This window comes from Sinohyriopsis cumingii, chromosome 4 (genome assembly GCF_028554795.1).
Source record: "Sinohyriopsis cumingii isolate HCF-2022 chromosome 4, ASM2855479v2, whole genome shotgun sequence".
Taxonomy (NCBI): Eukaryota; Metazoa; Mollusca; class Bivalvia; order Unionida; family Unionidae; genus Sinohyriopsis; species Sinohyriopsis cumingii.
Window position 1 is genome coordinate 18983444 of NC_142964.1, and position 19237 is coordinate 19002680.

At 37.4% G+C, this 19237-nt stretch overlaps 10 non-coding genes across 10 annotated transcripts; all 10 read left to right on the forward strand.

Moving 5' to 3' along the window:
• Window positions 1–952: 952 nt before the first annotated feature.
• Window positions 953–1025, forward strand: Trnav-cac (transfer RNA valine (anticodon CAC)). The gene has a single exon. It is a non-coding gene; the product is annotated as a tRNA-Val (tRNA).
• A 1675-nt stretch (window positions 1026–2700) lies between these two features.
• On the forward strand, window positions 2701–2773 carry Trnav-cac (transfer RNA valine (anticodon CAC)). The gene has a single exon. It is a non-coding gene; the product is annotated as a tRNA-Val (tRNA).
• A 2231-nt stretch (window positions 2774–5004) lies between these two features.
• Trnav-cac (transfer RNA valine (anticodon CAC)) lies at window positions 5005–5077 on the forward strand. Its single transcript has one exon. It is a non-coding gene; the product is annotated as a tRNA-Val (tRNA).
• Window positions 5078–6752: 1675 nt separating this feature from the next.
• Trnav-cac (transfer RNA valine (anticodon CAC)) lies at window positions 6753–6825 on the forward strand. Its single transcript has one exon. It is a non-coding gene; the product is annotated as a tRNA-Val (tRNA).
• A 2231-nt stretch (window positions 6826–9056) lies between these two features.
• On the forward strand, window positions 9057–9129 carry Trnav-cac (transfer RNA valine (anticodon CAC)). Its single transcript has one exon. It is a non-coding gene; the product is annotated as a tRNA-Val (tRNA).
• A 1675-nt stretch (window positions 9130–10804) lies between these two features.
• Window positions 10805–10877, forward strand: Trnav-cac (transfer RNA valine (anticodon CAC)). The gene has a single exon. It is a non-coding gene; the product is annotated as a tRNA-Val (tRNA).
• A 2231-nt stretch (window positions 10878–13108) lies between these two features.
• On the forward strand, window positions 13109–13181 carry Trnav-cac (transfer RNA valine (anticodon CAC)). The gene has a single exon. It is a non-coding gene; the product is annotated as a tRNA-Val (tRNA).
• A 1675-nt stretch (window positions 13182–14856) lies between these two features.
• On the forward strand, window positions 14857–14929 carry Trnav-cac (transfer RNA valine (anticodon CAC)). Its single transcript has one exon. It is a non-coding gene; the product is annotated as a tRNA-Val (tRNA).
• A 2231-nt stretch (window positions 14930–17160) lies between these two features.
• Trnav-cac (transfer RNA valine (anticodon CAC)) lies at window positions 17161–17233 on the forward strand. Its single transcript has one exon. It is a non-coding gene; the product is annotated as a tRNA-Val (tRNA).
• Window positions 17234–18908: 1675 nt separating this feature from the next.
• Window positions 18909–18981, forward strand: Trnav-cac (transfer RNA valine (anticodon CAC)). Its single transcript has one exon. It is a non-coding gene; the product is annotated as a tRNA-Val (tRNA).
• The last annotated feature ends 256 nt before the right edge of the window (window positions 18982–19237 follow it).

Consider the following 19237-nt stretch of genomic DNA (forward strand, 5'->3'; position numbering starts at 1 on the left):
TCAACACAATGGCGGGTCAATCAGACGCTGCAGAATTTTGGGTCAGTTAATCTAATGAGAAGTAGAGGCAAGCCACCGCATATAGTCAAAATCAGCTACTCCAAAATTTGAACACTCTTTCTACATGATCGAGATGGGAGATCACTGCTGCAATAGACTGATAAATAAGCGATATTCCAATGGCGATACGTTTTATGTACAGATATAGCCTTTCATAGAAATACACTTGTAATGGCTTCTCTGTGGTGGTATGTCATTGCTGAACCGACAAAGTATCCTTCTGAAGTGAATCGTCCCTACCATTTTCGGCCCATGCGCAAAGCACCGCTGTTACACGCTATTGGTTAGTTGACATTACATTCAAAGGGAGGTAACTATGCAATCGAGAAGATGTCGCTAGGACAAAGCACTGAACTATCTAATCTATTTGCCATGGTGTAAATACTGTTAATATATCACATCATTAACAAACGAAGATTTGACAGCCGTTGCGTGTCACAGAAAGACATACGTGGTCTACGTAGTAAACAAATCGCACCATAAGCACAGATTTAGTAGAAATGAAAAGTAATAGAATGACAAATAAATGATGCATATGTTGCTGGTTTACATGTGCCATATGGCAATACGCATAACATCTGAATTCTCCATCAAATAGGAACCTTTCCATATCCCCAGGATCAACATCATGCATACCATGATTTGTATCATGTATCGAATGAGTAGCTTTGAGCTGTACGTTGATCATTATGGTGTTGAAATTGTTCGTGAGCAAAACGAATTCGGTAATGTTAACTTCATTTTGAGATACGGACATGACATGACATGTCACTGAGCTACAAATGCGTATAATATTGATGATGCTGTGCCGAATGAACTATAGTTACTAATGAAAGGACCATGAAAGGTACAGATATCATCAGAAAGTGTATTTTGTAACCTTCGAACCAATGGTTCCGTAGTGTAGTGGTTATCACGCTCGCCTCACACGCGAGAGGTCCTGGGATCGACCCCCAGCGGAATCATAATATTTTGCCATACCATTTTTAAGCGTTTTTATTAATTATCAAATTCTTCAATTCGCTTTAAATTTAGGGTCCTTGACTTTATGATGCCAATAGCTTCTATAATGAATGTTTGAGAGTGTTTCGCGACCAGGTCATAACCCTCATTAGATACTAGCATTACAAGCAGATTCCCTTCATAAGAGGTTTGAGACGATCACTTATTATGTCACTGACTGAAATAGTAGATTAGGTAGCTTTAAGAAATGAAGAAATAGTGTAATTACTCTTGCGAGAAAGCCCATACGAGAATGTTTAAAAAGTAACATTGAAAATAGTATCAAAAGATATCGGGACCTTCATTATACAGATGTGAAATTGCAAGAACTGTTGTCAGTAATAAAGAGTTTACTGGTTAAGATGAGATTGCAGATGTTTTTAAAGATTTGATGATTTCACCTTGATGCTGGTAACTTTCTTGATCATAACAATGCAAAAATGATTATAATGATACAATGATAGTTGATTTTGTTGTAGGCAAATTGCATGCCGGTTATTCCTTATTTCCTTTTCATGATATAACTGTCAAGAAAATCCTGAATGATCTGATTGAATTTTATGATCGTGACAGCAACAAACTAATGTCTTTTATTCTCCTTGATTTCAAATTTCTTTGAGAAAGACGTTTAGAAGCAGCCATGAAATTAGTGAACACCACTGGATCTTATATTTGATTTTCAATTGGATTTTTGGATTCGTTGTTATTGTATTACTACGCTGACTAGATTAGCTGCTGGGACAAGTCCGAGCTCACGTGATAATAAGTATAACCTTTTGAGCCAATCATATTTCGGCGTTGACGTGTGTGCCGCATAGATTACCTACTTTGAAAATCGTGTCGCATGTATGCGATGTATGTGCAGTGAAGAAGACAATGTCTAATTCTTGCATGGAACATGGTTCATTAAGTTGAATCGAATTAATGGGAAGTAAAAATTACGTTTGCATCTCCCACTTTTCTGTAATTCAAGGATGGTTGCATCGTAGAGTCGCAAACATGGTACATGTAGCTCTGTTCACCGGTTTCCACATGTGCACGTACTTGTCCCAAGAGACAAAATTCGCGAAATCGCACGTTTCGGAGCCCGTAACTTCAGTTTGGTACAACGCAGAAAAGTCAATGATGGCTTGATGAATAGAAAAATATCTCCGGAGTAGAACAAGCCATATAGTATGGTCGTGTGCCTTTATAGACGGAAAGAGAAGAAGGAAATCGAGGGTCATGGGTGGAACTAAATATTTGGAAGTTACGTACCTTCCCTCTTATATATTATGATAGAGAGGGTCCTATGCCAGAAAGGATCATGGGGGTTATCTAAGGTAATTTTGTCACTCTATATGAGAATTCTCCTTCAGATTATGTTTTTTTCTCTCCATCCAGCTCGCGTCTAATACCTATGTATCGAATGAGTAGCGTTCATCTTAACATTGATGATTATGGTGCTGAAATTGTTCGTGAGCAAAGCGAATTAAGCTAATTTTAACTTCATTTTGAGACAAAGACATAACATGTTACTGAGCTACAAACGCGGATAGCATTGATGATGCTGTGCCGAATGAACTATAAAAACTAATGGAAGGACCATGAAAGGTACAGTTGTCATCACAAAGTGTAGTTTGGAAGCTGAGTACCAATGGTTCCGTAGTGTAGTGGTTATCACGCTCGCCTCACACGCGAGAGGTCCTGGGATCGACCCCCAGCGGAACCATAATATTTTGCCATACCATTTTTAAGCGCTTTTATTACTTATCAAATTCTTCAGTTCGCTTTAAATTTAGGGTCATTGACTTTATGATGCCAATAGCTTTTATCATGAATGTTTGAGAGTGTTTCGCGACCAGGCCATAACCCTCATTAGATACTAGCATTACAAGGAGATTCCCTTCATTTGACCTTTGAAACGATCACATATTATGTCACTGACTGAAATAGTAGATTTAGTGAGCTTTAAGAAATGAAGAAATAGTGTAATTAATCTTGCGAGAAAGCCCATACGAGAATGTTTAACAAGTAACTTTAAAAATAGTAACAAAAGATATCGGGACCTTCATTATACAAATGTGAAATTGCAAGAACTGTTGTCAGTAATAAAGGGTTTACTGGTTAAGATGGTATTGCAGATGTTTTACTTATAAAGATTTCACGATTTCACCTTGATGCTGGTAAACCTCTTGATCATAAACTATGCATAAAGGATTACAGTGATAGCTGATCTTGTTGTAGACAAATTGCATGGCGCTTATTCCTTATTTCGTTTTCATGATATAACTGTCAAGAAAATCCTGAATGACCTGATTGGATTTTATGATCCTGACAGCAAGAATTTAATATTTTTTATTCTCCTCGATTTCAAATGTCTTTGAGAAAGAAGTTTAGAAGCAGCCATGGAATTAGTTAACAGCACTGAATCTTATATTTGATTTTCAATTGTATTTTAGGATTCGTTACTCCTGTATTACTTTGCTAACTAGATTAGCTGAAACATCTTAATTGTTGACCCCAAGAAAACTCTTTGATTTTACTAACGATAGCCTAATCTCATATACACTGAAACCTTAACAATGTGATGATGTGCAGATGCTGTATTCCGAATGGCGGCCTTAAACTCTTTGATTGTTTAGAGGTCAAGTAGACTCATTTTGGTTACACACACCTTTTAGCTGGAATAAACTAAAGTCGTTCCAGTTGATAGTCTTATGTATACATTGTTACAAACAAGAAAGATGTATGTGAAAAACACCTCGGTGTGAATCCTGGTCTTCTGCTTCGATGACAGCTTTAGCATTCAATTAGAACCGCGTACATGCAAGAGGTAGACTACTAATATCAATACCACTTCTTTACATGGAGAGAGATAGAGAGAGTCCCGTGTTTATGTGTTACGCAATGTTGGTCCTTCAGTTATAGAAGGATCTATTTCTTAGACACGACTGAACAGTCATGACAGCAACATCTTCGCTAGGCATGGTTCCTATATGTTAACCCTATCAACACAATGGCGGGTCAATCAGACGCTGCAGAATTTTGGGTCAGTTAATCTAATGAGAAGTAGAGGCAAGCCACCGCATATAGTCAAAATCAGCTACTCCAAAATTTGAACACTCTTTCTACATGATCGAGATGGGAGATCACTGCTGCAATAGACTGATAAATAAGCGATATTCCAATGGCGATACGTTTTATGTACAGATATAGCCTTTCATAGAAATACACTTGTAATGGCTTCTCTGTGGTGGTATGTCATTGCTGAACCGACAAAGTATCCTTCTGAAGTGAATCGTCCCTACCATTTTCGGCCCATGCGCAAAGCACCGCTGTTACACGCTATTGGTTAGTTGACATTACATTCAAAGGGAGGTAACTATGCAATCGAGAAGATGTCGCTAGGACAAAGCACTGAACTATCTAATCTATTTGCCATGGTGTAAATACTGTTAATATATCACATCATTAACAAACGAAGATTTGACAGCCGTTGCGTGTCACAGAAAGACATACGTGGTCTACGTAGTAAACAAATCGCACCATAAGCACAGATTTAGTAGAAATGAAAAGTAATAGAATGACAAATAAATGATGCATATGTTGCTGGTTTACATGTGCCATATGGCAATACGCATAACATCTGAATTCTCCATCAAATAGGAACCTTTCCATATCCCCAGGATCAACATCATGCATACCATGATTTGTATCATGTATCGAATGAGTAGCTTTGAGCTGTACGTTGATCATTATGGTGTTGAAATTGTTCGTGAGCAAAACGAATTCGGTAATGTTAACTTCATTTTGAGATACGGACATGACATGACATGTCACTGAGCTACAAATGCGTATAATATTGATGATGCTGTGCCGAATGAACTATAGTTACTAATGAAAGGACCATGAAAGGTACAGATATCATCAGAAAGTGTATTTTGTAACCTTCGAACCAATGGTTCCGTAGTGTAGTGGTTATCACGCTCGCCTCACACGCGAGAGGTCCTGGGATCGACCCCCAGCGGAATCATAATATTTTGCCATACCATTTTTAAGCGTTTTTATTAATTATCAAATTCTTCAATTCGCTTTAAATTTAGGGTCCTTGACTTTATGATGCCAATAGCTTCTATAATGAATGTTTGAGAGTGTTTCGCGACCAGGTCATAACCCTCATTAGATACTAGCATTACAAGCAGATTCCCTTCATAAGAGGTTTGAGACGATCACTTATTATGTCACTGACTGAAATAGTAGATTAGGTAGCTTTAAGAAATGAAGAAATAGTGTAATTACTCTTGCGAGAAAGCCCATACGAGAATGTTTAAAAAGTAACATTGAAAATAGTATCAAAAGATATCGGGACCTTCATTATACAGATGTGAAATTGCAAGAACTGTTGTCAGTAATAAAGAGTTTACTGGTTAAGATGAGATTGCAGATGTTTTTAAAGATTTGATGATTTCACCTTGATGCTGGTAACTTTCTTGATCATAACAATGCAAAAATGATTATAATGATACAATGATAGTTGATTTTGTTGTAGGCAAATTGCATGCCGGTTATTCCTTATTTCCTTTTCATGATATAACTGTCAAGAAAATCCTGAATGATCTGATTGAATTTTATGATCGTGACAGCAACAAACTAATGTCTTTTATTCTCCTTGATTTCAAATTTCTTTGAGAAAGACGTTTAGAAGCAGCCATGAAATTAGTGAACACCACTGGATCTTATATTTGATTTTCAATTGGATTTTTGGATTCGTTGTTATTGTATTACTACGCTGACTAGATTAGCTGCTGGGACAAGTCCGAGCTCACGTGATAATAAGTATAACCTTTTGAGCCAATCATATTTCGGCGTTGACGTGTGTGCCGCATAGATTACCTACTTTGAAAATCGTGTCGCATGTATGCGATGTATGTGCAGTGAAGAAGACAATGTCTAATTCTTGCATGGAACATGGTTCATTAAGTTGAATCGAATTAATGGGAAGTAAAAATTACGTTTGCATCTCCCACTTTTCTGTAATTCAAGGATGGTTGCATCGTAGAGTCGCAAACATGGTACATGTAGCTCTGTTCACCGGTTTCCACATGTGCACGTACTTGTCCCAAGAGACAAAATTCGCGAAATCGCACGTTTCGGAGCCCGTAACTTCAGTTTGGTACAACGCAGAAAAGTCAATGATGGCTTGATGAATAGAAAAATATCTCCGGAGTAGAACAAGCCATATAGTATGGTCGAGTGCCTTTATAGACGGAAAGAGAAGAAGGAAATCGAGGGTCATGGGTGGAACTAAATATTTGGAAGTTACGTACCTTCCCTCTTATATATTATGATAGAGAGGGTCCTATGCCAGAAAGGATCATGGGGGTTATCTAAGGTAATTTTGTCACTCTATATGAGAATTCTCCTTCAGATTATGTTTTTTTCTCTCCATCCAGCTCGCGTCTAATACCTATGTATCGAATGAGTAGCGTTCATCTTAACATTGATGATTATGGTGCTGAAATTGTTCGTGAGCAAAACGAATTAAGCTAATTTTAACTTCATTTTGAGACAAAGACATAACATGTTACTGAGCTACAAACGCGGATAGCATTGATGATGCTGTGCCGAATGAACTATAAAAACTAATGGAAGGACCATGAAAGGTACAGTTGTCATCACAAAGTGTAGTTTGGAAGCTGAGTACCAATGGTTCCGTAGTGTAGTGGTTATCACGCTCGCCTCACACGCGAGAGGTCCTGGGATCGACCCCCAGCGGAACCATAATATTTTGCCATACCATTTTTAAGCGCTTTTATTACTTATCAAATTCTTCAGTTCGCTTTAAATTTAGGGTCATTGACTTTATGATGCCAATAGCTTTTATCATGAATGTTTGAGAGTGTTTCGCGACCAGGCCATAACCCTCATTAGATACTAGCATTACAAGGAGATTCCCTTCATTTGACCTTTGAAACGATCACATATTATGTCACTGACTGAAATAGTAGATTTAGTGAGCTTTAAGAAATGAAGAAATAGTGTAATTAATCTTGCGAGAAAGCCCATACGAGAATGTTTAACAAGTAACTTTAAAAATAGTAACAAAAGATATCGGGACCTTCATTATACAAATGTGAAATTGCAAGAACTGTTGTCAGTAATAAAGGGTTTACTGGTTAAGATGGTATTGCAGATGTTTTACTTATAAAGATTTCACGATTTCACCTTGATGCTGGTAAACCTCTTGATCATAAACTATGCATAAAGGATTACAGTGATAGCTGATCTTGTTGTAGACAAATTGCATGGCGCTTATTCCTTATTTCGTTTTCATGATATAACTGTCAAGAAAATCCTGAATGACCTGATTGGATTTTATGATCCTGACAGCAAGAATTTAATATTTTTTATTCTCCTCGATTTCAAATGTCTTTGAGAAAGAAGTTTAGAAGCAGCCATGGAATTAGTTAACAGCACTGAATCTTATATTTGATTTTCAATTGTATTTTAGGATTCGTTACTCCTGTATTACTTTGCTAACTAGATTAGCTGAAACATCTTAATTGTTGACCCCAAGAAAACTCTTTGATTTTACTAACGATAGCCTAATCTCATATACACTGAAACCTTAACAATGTGATGATGTGCAGATGCTGTATTCCGAATGGCGGCCTTAAACTCTTTGATTGTTTAGAGGTCAAGTAGACTCATTTTGGTTACACACACCTTTTAGCTGGAATAAACTAAAGTCGTTCCAGTTGATAGTCTTATGTATACATTGTTACAAACAAGAAAGATGTATGTGAAAAACACCTCGGTGTGAATCCTGGTCTTCTGCTTCGATGACAGCTTTAGCATTCAATTAGAACCGCGTACATGCAAGAGGTAGACTACTAATATCAATACCACTTCTTTACATGGAGAGAGATAGAGAGAGTCCCGTGTTTATGTGTTACGCAATGTTGGTCCTTCAGTTATAGAAGGATCTATTTCTTAGACACGACTGAACAGTCATGACAGCAACATCTTCGCTAGGCATGGTTCCTATATGTTAACCCTATCAACACAATGGCGGGTCAATCAGACGCTGCAGAATTTTGGGTCAGTTAATCTAATGAGAAGTAGAGGCAAGCCACCGCATATAGTCAAAATCAGCTACTCCAAAATTTGAACACTCTTTCTACATGATCGAGATGGGAGATCACTGCTGCAATAGACTGATAAATAAGCGATATTCCAATGGCGATACGTTTTATGTACAGATATAGCCTTTCATAGAAATACACTTGTAATGGCTTCTCTGTGGTGGTATGTCATTGCTGAACCGACAAAGTATCCTTCTGAAGTGAATCGTCCCTACCATTTTCGGCCCATGCGCAAAGCACCGCTGTTACACGCTATTGGTTAGTTGACATTACATTCAAAGGGAGGTAACTATGCAATCGAGAAGATGTCGCTAGGACAAAGCACTGAACTATCTAATCTATTTGCCATGGTGTAAATACTGTTAATATATCACATCATTAACAAACGAAGATTTGACAGCCGTTGCGTGTCACAGAAAGACATACGTGGTCTACGTAGTAAACAAATCGCACCATAAGCACAGATTTAGTAGAAATGAAAAGTAATAGAATGACAAATAAATGATGCATATGTTGCTGGTTTACATGTGCCATATGGCAATACGCATAACATCTGAATTCTCCATCAAATAGGAACCTTTCCATATCCCCAGGATCAACATCATGCATACCATGATTTGTATCATGTATCGAATGAGTAGCTTTGAGCTGTACGTTGATCATTATGGTGTTGAAATTGTTCGTGAGCAAAACGAATTCGGTAATGTTAACTTCATTTTGAGATACGGACATGACATGACATGTCACTGAGCTACAAATGCGTATAATATTGATGATGCTGTGCCGAATGAACTATAGTTACTAATGAAAGGACCATGAAAGGTACAGATATCATCAGAAAGTGTATTTTGTAACCTTCGAACCAATGGTTCCGTAGTGTAGTGGTTATCACGCTCGCCTCACACGCGAGAGGTCCTGGGATCGACCCCCAGCGGAATCATAATATTTTGCCATACCATTTTTAAGCGTTTTTATTAATTATCAAATTCTTCAATTCGCTTTAAATTTAGGGTCCTTGACTTTATGATGCCAATAGCTTCTATAATGAATGTTTGAGAGTGTTTCGCGACCAGGTCATAACCCTCATTAGATACTAGCATTACAAGCAGATTCCCTTCATAAGAGGTTTGAGACGATCACTTATTATGTCACTGACTGAAATAGTAGATTAGGTAGCTTTAAGAAATGAAGAAATAGTGTAATTACTCTTGCGAGAAAGCCCATACGAGAATGTTTAAAAAGTAACATTGAAAATAGTATCAAAAGATATCGGGACCTTCATTATACAGATGTGAAATTGCAAGAACTGTTGTCAGTAATAAAGAGTTTACTGGTTAAGATGAGATTGCAGATGTTTTTAAAGATTTGATGATTTCACCTTGATGCTGGTAACTTTCTTGATCATAACAATGCAAAAATGATTATAATGATACAATGATAGTTGATTTTGTTGTAGGCAAATTGCATGCCGGTTATTCCTTATTTCCTTTTCATGATATAACTGTCAAGAAAATCCTGAATGATCTGATTGAATTTTATGATCGTGACAGCAACAAACTAATGTCTTTTATTCTCCTTGATTTCAAATTTCTTTGAGAAAGACGTTTAGAAGCAGCCATGAAATTAGTGAACACCACTGGATCTTATATTTGATTTTCAATTGGATTTTTGGATTCGTTGTTATTGTATTACTACGCTGACTAGATTAGCTGCTGGGACAAGTCCGAGCTCACGTGATAATAAGTATAACCTTTTGAGCCAATCATATTTCGGCGTTGACGTGTGTGCCGCATAGATTACCTACTTTGAAAATCGTGTCGCATGTATGCGATGTATGTGCAGTGAAGAAGACAATGTCTAATTCTTGCATGGAACATGGTTCATTAAGTTGAATCGAATTAATGGGAAGTAAAAATTACGTTTGCATCTCCCACTTTTCTGTAATTCAAGGATGGTTGCATCGTAGAGTCGCAAACATGGTACATGTAGCTCTGTTCACCGGTTTCCACATGTGCACGTACTTGTCCCAAGAGACAAAATTCGCGAAATCGCACGTTTCGGAGCCCGTAACTTCAGTTTGGTACAACGCAGAAAAGTCAATGATGGCTTGATGAATAGAAAAATATCTCCGGAGTAGAACAAGCCATATAGTATGGTCGTGTGCCTTTATAGACGGAAAGAGAAGAAGGAAATCGAGGGTCATGGGTGGAACTAAATATTTGGAAGTTACGTACCTTCCCTCTTATATATTATGATAGAGAGGGTCCTATGCCAGAAAGGATCATGGGGGTTATCTAAGGTAATTTTGTCACTCTATATGAGAATTCTCCTTCAGATTATGTTTTTTTCTCTCCATCCAGCTCGCGTCTAATACCTATGTATCGAATGAGTAGCGTTCATCTTAACATTGATGATTATGGTGCTGAAATTGTTCGTGAGCAAAACGAATTAAGCTAATTTTAACTTCATTTTGAGACAAAGACATAACATGTTACTGAGCTACAAACGCGGATAGCATTGATGATGCTGTGCCGAATGAACTATAAAAACTAATGGAAGGACCATGAAAGGTACAGTTGTCATCACAAAGTGTAGTTTGGAAGCTGAGTACCAATGGTTCCGTAGTGTAGTGGTTATCACGCTCGCCTCACACGCGAGAGGTCCTGGGATCGACCCCCAGCGGAACCATAATATTTTGCCATACCATTTTTAAGCGCTTTTATTACTTATCAAATTCTTCAGTTCGCTTTAAATTTAGGGTCATTGACTTTATGATGCCAATAGCTTTTATCATGAATGTTTGAGAGTGTTTCGCGACCAGGCCATAACCCTCATTAGATACTAGCATTACAAGGAGATTCCCTTCATTTGACCTTTGAAACGATCACATATTATGTCACTGACTGAAATAGTAGATTTAGTGAGCTTTAAGAAATGAAGAAATAGTGTAATTAATCTTGCGAGAAAGCCCATACGAGAATGTTTAACAAGTAACTTTAAAAATAGTAACAAAAGATATCGGGACCTTCATTATACAAATGTGAAATTGCAAGAACTGTTGTCAGTAATAAAGGGTTTACTGGTTAAGATGGTATTGCAGATGTTTTACTTATAAAGATTTCACGATTTCACCTTGATGCTGGTAAACCTCTTGATCATAAACTATGCATAAAGGATTACAGTGATAGCTGATCTTGTTGTAGACAAATTGCATGGCGCTTATTCCTTATTTCGTTTTCATGATATAACTGTCAAGAAAATCCTGAATGACCTGATTGGATTTTATGATCCTGACAGCAAGAATTTAATATTTTTTATTCTCCTCGATTTCAAATGTCTTTGAGAAAGAAGTTTAGAAGCAGCCATGGAATTAGTTAACAGCACTGAATCTTATATTTGATTTTCAATTGTATTTTAGGATTCGTTACTCCTGTATTACTTTGCTAACTAGATTAGCTGAAACATCTTAATTGTTGACCCCAAGAAAACTCTTTGATTTTACTAACGATAGCCTAATCTCATATACACTGAAACCTTAACAATGTGATGATGTGCAGATGCTGTATTCCGAATGGCGGCCTTAAACTCTTTGATTGTTTAGAGGTCAAGTAGACTCATTTTGGTTACACACACCTTTTAGCTGGAATAAACTAAAGTCGTTCCAGTTGATAGTCTTATGTATACATTGTTACAAACAAGAAAGATGTATGTGAAAAACACCTCGGTGTGAATCCTGGTCTTCTGCTTCGATGACAGCTTTAGCATTCAATTAGAACCGCGTACATGCAAGAGGTAGACTACTAATATCAATACCACTTCTTTACATGGAGAGAGATAGAGAGAGTCCCGTGTTTATGTGTTACGCAATGTTGGTCCTTCAGTTATAGAAGGATCTATTTCTTAGACACGACTGAACAGTCATGACAGCAACATCTTCGCTAGGCATGGTTCCTATATGTTAACCCTATCAACACAATGGCGGGTCAATCAGACGCTGCAGAATTTTGGGTCAGTTAATCTAATGAGAAGTAGAGGCAAGCCACCGCATATAGTCAAAATCAGCTACTCCAAAATTTGAACACTCTTTCTACATGATCGAGATGGGAGATCACTGCTGCAATAGACTGATAAATAAGCGATATTCCAATGGCGATACGTTTTATGTACAGATATAGCCTTTCATAGAAATACACTTGTAATGGCTTCTCTGTGGTGGTATGTCATTGCTGAACCGACAAAGTATCCTTCTGAAGTGAATCGTCCCTACCATTTTCGGCCCATGCGCAAAGCACCGCTGTTACACGCTATTGGTTAGTTGACATTACATTCAAAGGGAGGTAACTATGCAATCGAGAAGATGTCGCTAGGACAAAGCACTGAACTATCTAATCTATTTGCCATGGTGTAAATACTGTTAATATATCACATCATTAACAAACGAAGATTTGACAGCCGTTGCGTGTCACAGAAAGACATACGTGGTCTACGTAGTAAACAAATCGCACCATAAGCACAGATTTAGTAGAAATGAAAAGTAATAGAATGACAAATAAATGATGCATATGTTGCTGGTTTACATGTGCCATATGGCAATACGCATAACATCTGAATTCTCCATCAAATAGGAACCTTTCCATATCCCCAGGATCAACATCATGCATACCATGATTTGTATCATGTATCGAATGAGTAGCTTTGAGCTGTACGTTGATCATTATGGTGTTGAAATTGTTCGTGAGCAAAACGAATTCGGTAATGTTAACTTCATTTTGAGATACGGACATGACATGACATGTCACTGAGCTACAAATGCGTATAATATTGATGATGCTGTGCCGAATGAACTATAGTTACTAATGAAAGGACCATGAAAGGTACAGATATCATCAGAAAGTGTATTTTGTAACCTTCGAACCAATGGTTCCGTAGTGTAGTGGTTATCACGCTCGCCTCACACGCGAGAGGTCCTGGGATCGACCCCCAGCGGAATCATAATATTTTGCCATACCATTTTTAAGCGTTTTTATTAATTATCAAATTCTTCAATTCGCTTTAAATTTAGGGTCCTTGACTTTATGATGCCAATAGCTTCTATAATGAATGTTTGAGAGTGTTTCGCGACCAGGTCATAACCCTCATTAGATACTAGCATTACAAGCAGATTCCCTTCATAAGAGGTTTGAGACGATCACTTATTATGTCACTGACTGAAATAGTAGATTAGGTAGCTTTAAGAAATGAAGAAATAGTGTAATTACTCTTGCGAGAAAGCCCATACGAGAATGTTTAAAAAGTAACATTGAAAATAGTATCAAAAGATATCGGGACCTTCATTATACAGATGTGAAATTGCAAGAACTGTTGTCAGTAATAAAGAGTTTACTGGTTAAGATGAGATTGCAGATGTTTTTAAAGATTTGATGATTTCACCTTGATGCTGGTAACTTTCTTGATCATAACAATGCAAAAATGATTATAATGATACAATGATAGTTGATTTTGTTGTAGGCAAATTGCATGCCGGTTATTCCTTATTTCCTTTTCATGATATAACTGTCAAGAAAATCCTGAATGATCTGATTGAATTTTATGATCGTGACAGCAACAAACTAATGTCTTTTATTCTCCTTGATTTCAAATTTCTTTGAGAAAGACGTTTAGAAGCAGCCATGAAATTAGTGAACACCACTGGATCTTATATTTGATTTTCAATTGGATTTTTGGATTCGTTGTTATTGTATTACTACGCTGACTAGATTAGCTGCTGGGACAAGTCCGAGCTCACGTGATAATAAGTATAACCTTTTGAGCCAATCATATTTCGGCGTTGACGTGTGTGCCGCATAGATTACCTACTTTGAAAATCGTGTCGCATGTATGCGATGTATGTGCAGTGAAGAAGACAATGTCTAATTCTTGCATGGAACATGGTTCATTAAGTTGAATCGAATTAATGGGAAGTAAAAATTACGTTTGCATCTCCCACTTTTCTGTAATTCAAGGATGGTTGCATCGTAGAGTCGCAAACATGGTACATGTAGCTCTGTTCACCGGTTTCCACATGTGCACGTACTTGTCCCAAGAGACAAAATTCGCGAAATCGCACGTTTCGGAGCCCGTAACTTCAGTTTGGTACAACGCAGAAAAGTCAATGATGGCTTGATGAATAGAAAAATATCTCCGGAGTAGAACAAGCCATATAGTATGGTCGTGTGCCTTTATAGACGGAAAGAGAAGAAGGAAATCGAGGGTCATGGGTGGAACTAAATATTTGGAAGTTACGTACCTTCCCTCTTATATATTATGATAGAGAGGGTCCTATGCCAGAAAGGATCATGGGGGTTATCTAAGGTAATTTTGTCACTCTATATGAGAATTCTCCTTCAGATTATGTTTTTTTCTCTCCATCCAGCTCGCGTCTAATACCTATGTATCGAATGAGTAGCGTTCATCTTAACATTGATGATTATGGTGCTGAAATTGTTCGTGAGCAAAACGAATTAAGCTAATTTTAACTTCATTTTGAGACAAAGACATAACATGTTACTGAGCTACAAACGCGGATAGCATTGATGATGCTGTGCCGAATGAACTATAAAAACTAATGGAAGGACCATGAAAGGTACAGTTGTCATCACAAAGTGTAGTTTGGAAGCTGAGTACCAATGGTTCCGTAGTGTAGTGGTTATCACGCTCGCCTCACACGCGAGAGGTCCTGGGATCGACCCCCAGCGGAACCATAATATTTTGCCATACCATTTTTAAGCGCTTTTATTACTTATCAAATTCTTCAGTTCGCTTTAAATTTAGGGTCATTGACTTTATGATGCCAATAGCTTTTATCATGAATGTTTGAGAGTGTTTCGCGACCAGGCCATAACCCTCATTAGATACTAGCATTACAAGGAGATTCCCTTCATTTGACCTTTGAAACGATCACATATTATGTCACTGACTGAAATAGTAGATTTAGTGAGCTTTAAGAAATGAAGAAATAGTGTAATTAATCTTGCGAGAAAGCCCATACGAGAATGTTTAACAAGTAACTTTAAAAATAGTAACAAAAGATATCGGGACCTTCATTATACAAATGTGAAATTGCAAGAACTGTTGTCAGTAATAAAGGGTTTACTGGTTAAGATGGTATTGCAGATGTTTTACTTATAAAGATTTCACGATTTCACCTTGATGCTGGTAAACCTCTTGATCATAAACTATGCATAAAGGATTACAGTGATAGCTGATCTTGTTGTAGACAAATTGCATGGCGCTTATTCCTTATTTCGTTTTCATGATATAACTGTCAAGAAAATCCTGAATGACCTGATTGGATTTTATGATCCTGACAGCAAGAATTTAATATTTTTTATTCTCCTCGATTTCAAATGTCTTTGAGAAAGAAGTTTAGAAGCAGCCATGGAATTAGTTAACAGCACTGAATCTTATATTTGATTTTCAATTGTATTTTAGGATTCGTTACTCCTGTATTACTTTGCTAACTAGATTAGCTGAAACATCTTAATTGTTGACCCCAAGAAAACTCTTTGATTTTACTAACGATAGCCTAATCTCATATACACTGAAACCTTAACAATGTGATGATGTGCAGATGCTGTATTCCGAATGGCGGCCTTAAACTCTTTGATTGTTTAGAGGTCAAGTAGACTCATTTTGGTTACACACACCTTTTAGCTGGAATAAACTAAAGTCGTTCCAGTTGATAGTCTTATGTATACATTGTTACAAACAAGAAAGATGTATGTGAAAAACACCTCGGTGTGAATCCTGGTCTTCTGCTTCGATGACAGCTTTAGCATTCAATTAGAACCGCGTACATGCAAGAGGTAGACTACTAATATCAATACCACTTCTTTACATGGAGAGAGATAGAGAGAGTCCCGTGTTTATGTGTTACGCAATGTTGGTCCTTCAGTTATAGAAGGATCTATTTCTTAGACACGACTGAACAGTCATGACAGCAACATCTTCGCTAGGCATGGTTCCTATATGTTAACCCTATCAACACAATGGCGGGTCAATCAGACGCTGCAGAATTTTGGGTCAGTTAATCTAATGAGAAGTAGAGGCAAGCCACCGCATATAGTCAAAATCAGCTACTCCAAAATTTGAACACTCTTTCTACATGATCGAGATGGGAGATCACTGCTGCAATAGACTGATAAATAAGCGATATTCCAATGGCGATACGTTTTATGTACAGATATAGCCTTTCATAGAAATACACTTGTAATGGCTTCTCTGTGGTGGTATGTCATTGCTGAACCGACAAAGTATCCTTCTGAAGTGAATCGTCCCTACCATTTTCGGCCCATGCGCAAAGCACCGCTGTTACACGCTATTGGTTAGTTGACATTACATTCAAAGGGAGGTAACTATGCAATCGAGAAGATGTCGCTAGGACAAAGCACTGAACTATCTAATCTATTTGCCATGGTGTAAATACTGTTAATATATCACATCATTAACAAACGAAGATTTGACAGCCGTTGCGTGTCACAGAAAGACATACGTGGTCTACGTAGTAAACAAATCGCACCATAAGCACAGATTTAGTAGAAATGAAAAGTAATAGAATGACAAATAAATGATGCATATGTTGCTGGTTTACATGTGCCATATGGCAATACGCATAACATCTGAATTCTCCATCAAATAGGAACCTTTCCATATCCCCAGGATCAACATCATGCATACCATGATTTGAATCATGTATCGAATGAGTAGCTTTGAGCTGTACGTTGATCATTATGGTGTTGAAATTGTTCCTGAGCAAAACGAATTCGGTAATGTTAACTTCATTTTGAGATACGGACATGACATGACATGTCACTGAGCTACAAATGCGTATAATATTGATGATGCTGTGCCGAATGAACTATAGTTACTAATGAAAGGACCATGAAAGGTACAGATATCATCAGAAAGTGTATTTTGTAACCTTCGAACCAATGGTTCCGTAGTGTAGTGGTTATCACGCTCGCCTCACACGCGAGAGGTCCTGGGATCGACCCCCAGCGGAATCATAATATTTTGCCATACCATTTTTAAGCGTTTTTATTAATTATCAAATTCTTCAATTCGCTTTAAATTTAGGGTCCTTGACTTTATGATGCCAATAGCTTCTATAATGAATGTTTGAGAGTGTTTCGCGACCAGGTCATAACCCTCATTAGATACTAGCATTACAAGCAGATTCCCTTCATAAGAGGTTTGAGACGATCACTTATTATGTCACTGACTGAAATAGTAGATTAGGTAGCTTTAAGAAATGAAGAAATAGTGTAATTACTCTTGCGAGAAAGCCCATACGAGAATGTTTAAAAAGTAACATTGAAAATAGTATCAAAAGATATCGGGACCTTCATTATACAGATGTGAAATTGCAAGAACTGTTGTCAGTAATAAAGAGTTTACTGGTTAAGATGAGATTGCAGATGTTTTTAAAGATTTGATGATTTCACCTTGATGCTGGTAACTTTCTTGATCATAACAATGCAAAAATGATTATAATGATACAATGATAGTTGATTTTGTTGTAGGCAAATTGCATGCCGGTTATTCCTTATTTCCTTTTCATGATATAACTGTCAAGAAAATCCTGAATGATCTGATTGAATTTTATGATCGTGACAGCAACAAACTAATGTCTTTTATTCTCCTTGATTTCAAATTTCTTTGAGAAAGACGTTTAGAAGCAGCCATGAAATTAGTGAACACCACTGGATCTTATATTTGATTTTCAATTGGATTTTTGGATTCGTTGTTATTGTATTACTACGCTGACTAGATTAGCTGCTGGGACAAGTCCGAGCTCACGTGATAATAAGTATAACCTTTTGAGCCAATCATATTTCGGCGTTGACGTGTGTGCCGCATAGATTACCTACTTTGAAAATCGTGTCGCATGTATGCGATGTATGTGCAGTGAAGAAGACAATGTCTAATTCTTGCATGGAACATGGTTCATTAAGTTGAATCGAATTAATGGGAAGTAAAAATTACGTTTGCATCTCCCACTTTTCTGTAATTCAAGGATGGTTGCATCGTAGAGTCGCAAACATGGTACATGTAGCTCTGTTCACCGGTTTCCACATGTGCACGTACTTGTCCCAAGAGACAAAATTCGCGAAATCGCACGTTTCGGAGCCCGTAACTTCAGTTTGGTACAACGCAGAAAAGTCAATGATGGCTTGATGAATAGAAAAATATCTCCGGAGTAGAACAAGCCATATAGTATGGTCGTGTGCCTTTATAGACGGAAAGAGAAGAAGGAAATCGAGGGTCATGGGTGGAACTAAATATTTGGAAGTTACGTACCTTCCCTCTTATATATTATGATAGAGAGGGTCCTATGCCAGAAAGGATCATGGGGGTTATCTAAGGTAATTTTGTCACTCTATATGAGAATTCTCCTTCAGATTATGTTTTTTTCTCTCCATCCAGCTCGCGTCTAATACCTATGTATCGAATGAGTAGCGTTCATCTTAACATTGATGATTATGGTGCTGAAATTGTTCGTGAGCAAAACGAATTAAGCTAATTTTAACTTCATTTTGAGACAAAGACATAACATGTTACTGAGCTACAAACGCGGATAGCATTGATGATGCTGTGCCGAATGAACTATAAAAACTAATGGAAGGACCATGAAAGGTACAGTTGTCATCACAAAGTGTAGTTTGGAAGCTGAGTACCAATGGTTCCGTAGTGTAGTGGTTATCACGCTCGCCTCACACGCGAGAGGTCCTGGGATCGACCCCCAGCGGAACCATAATATTTTGCCATACCATTTTTAAGCGCTTTTATTACTTATCAAATTCTTCAGTTCGCTTTAAATTTAGGGTCATTGACTTTATGATGCCAATAGCTTTTATCATGAATGTTTGAGAGTGTTTCGCGACCAGGCCATAACCCTCATTAGATACTAGCATTACAAGGAGATTCCCTTCATTTGACCTTTGAAACGATCACATATTATGTCACTGACTGAAATAGTAGATTTAGTGAGCTTTAAGAAATGAAGAAAT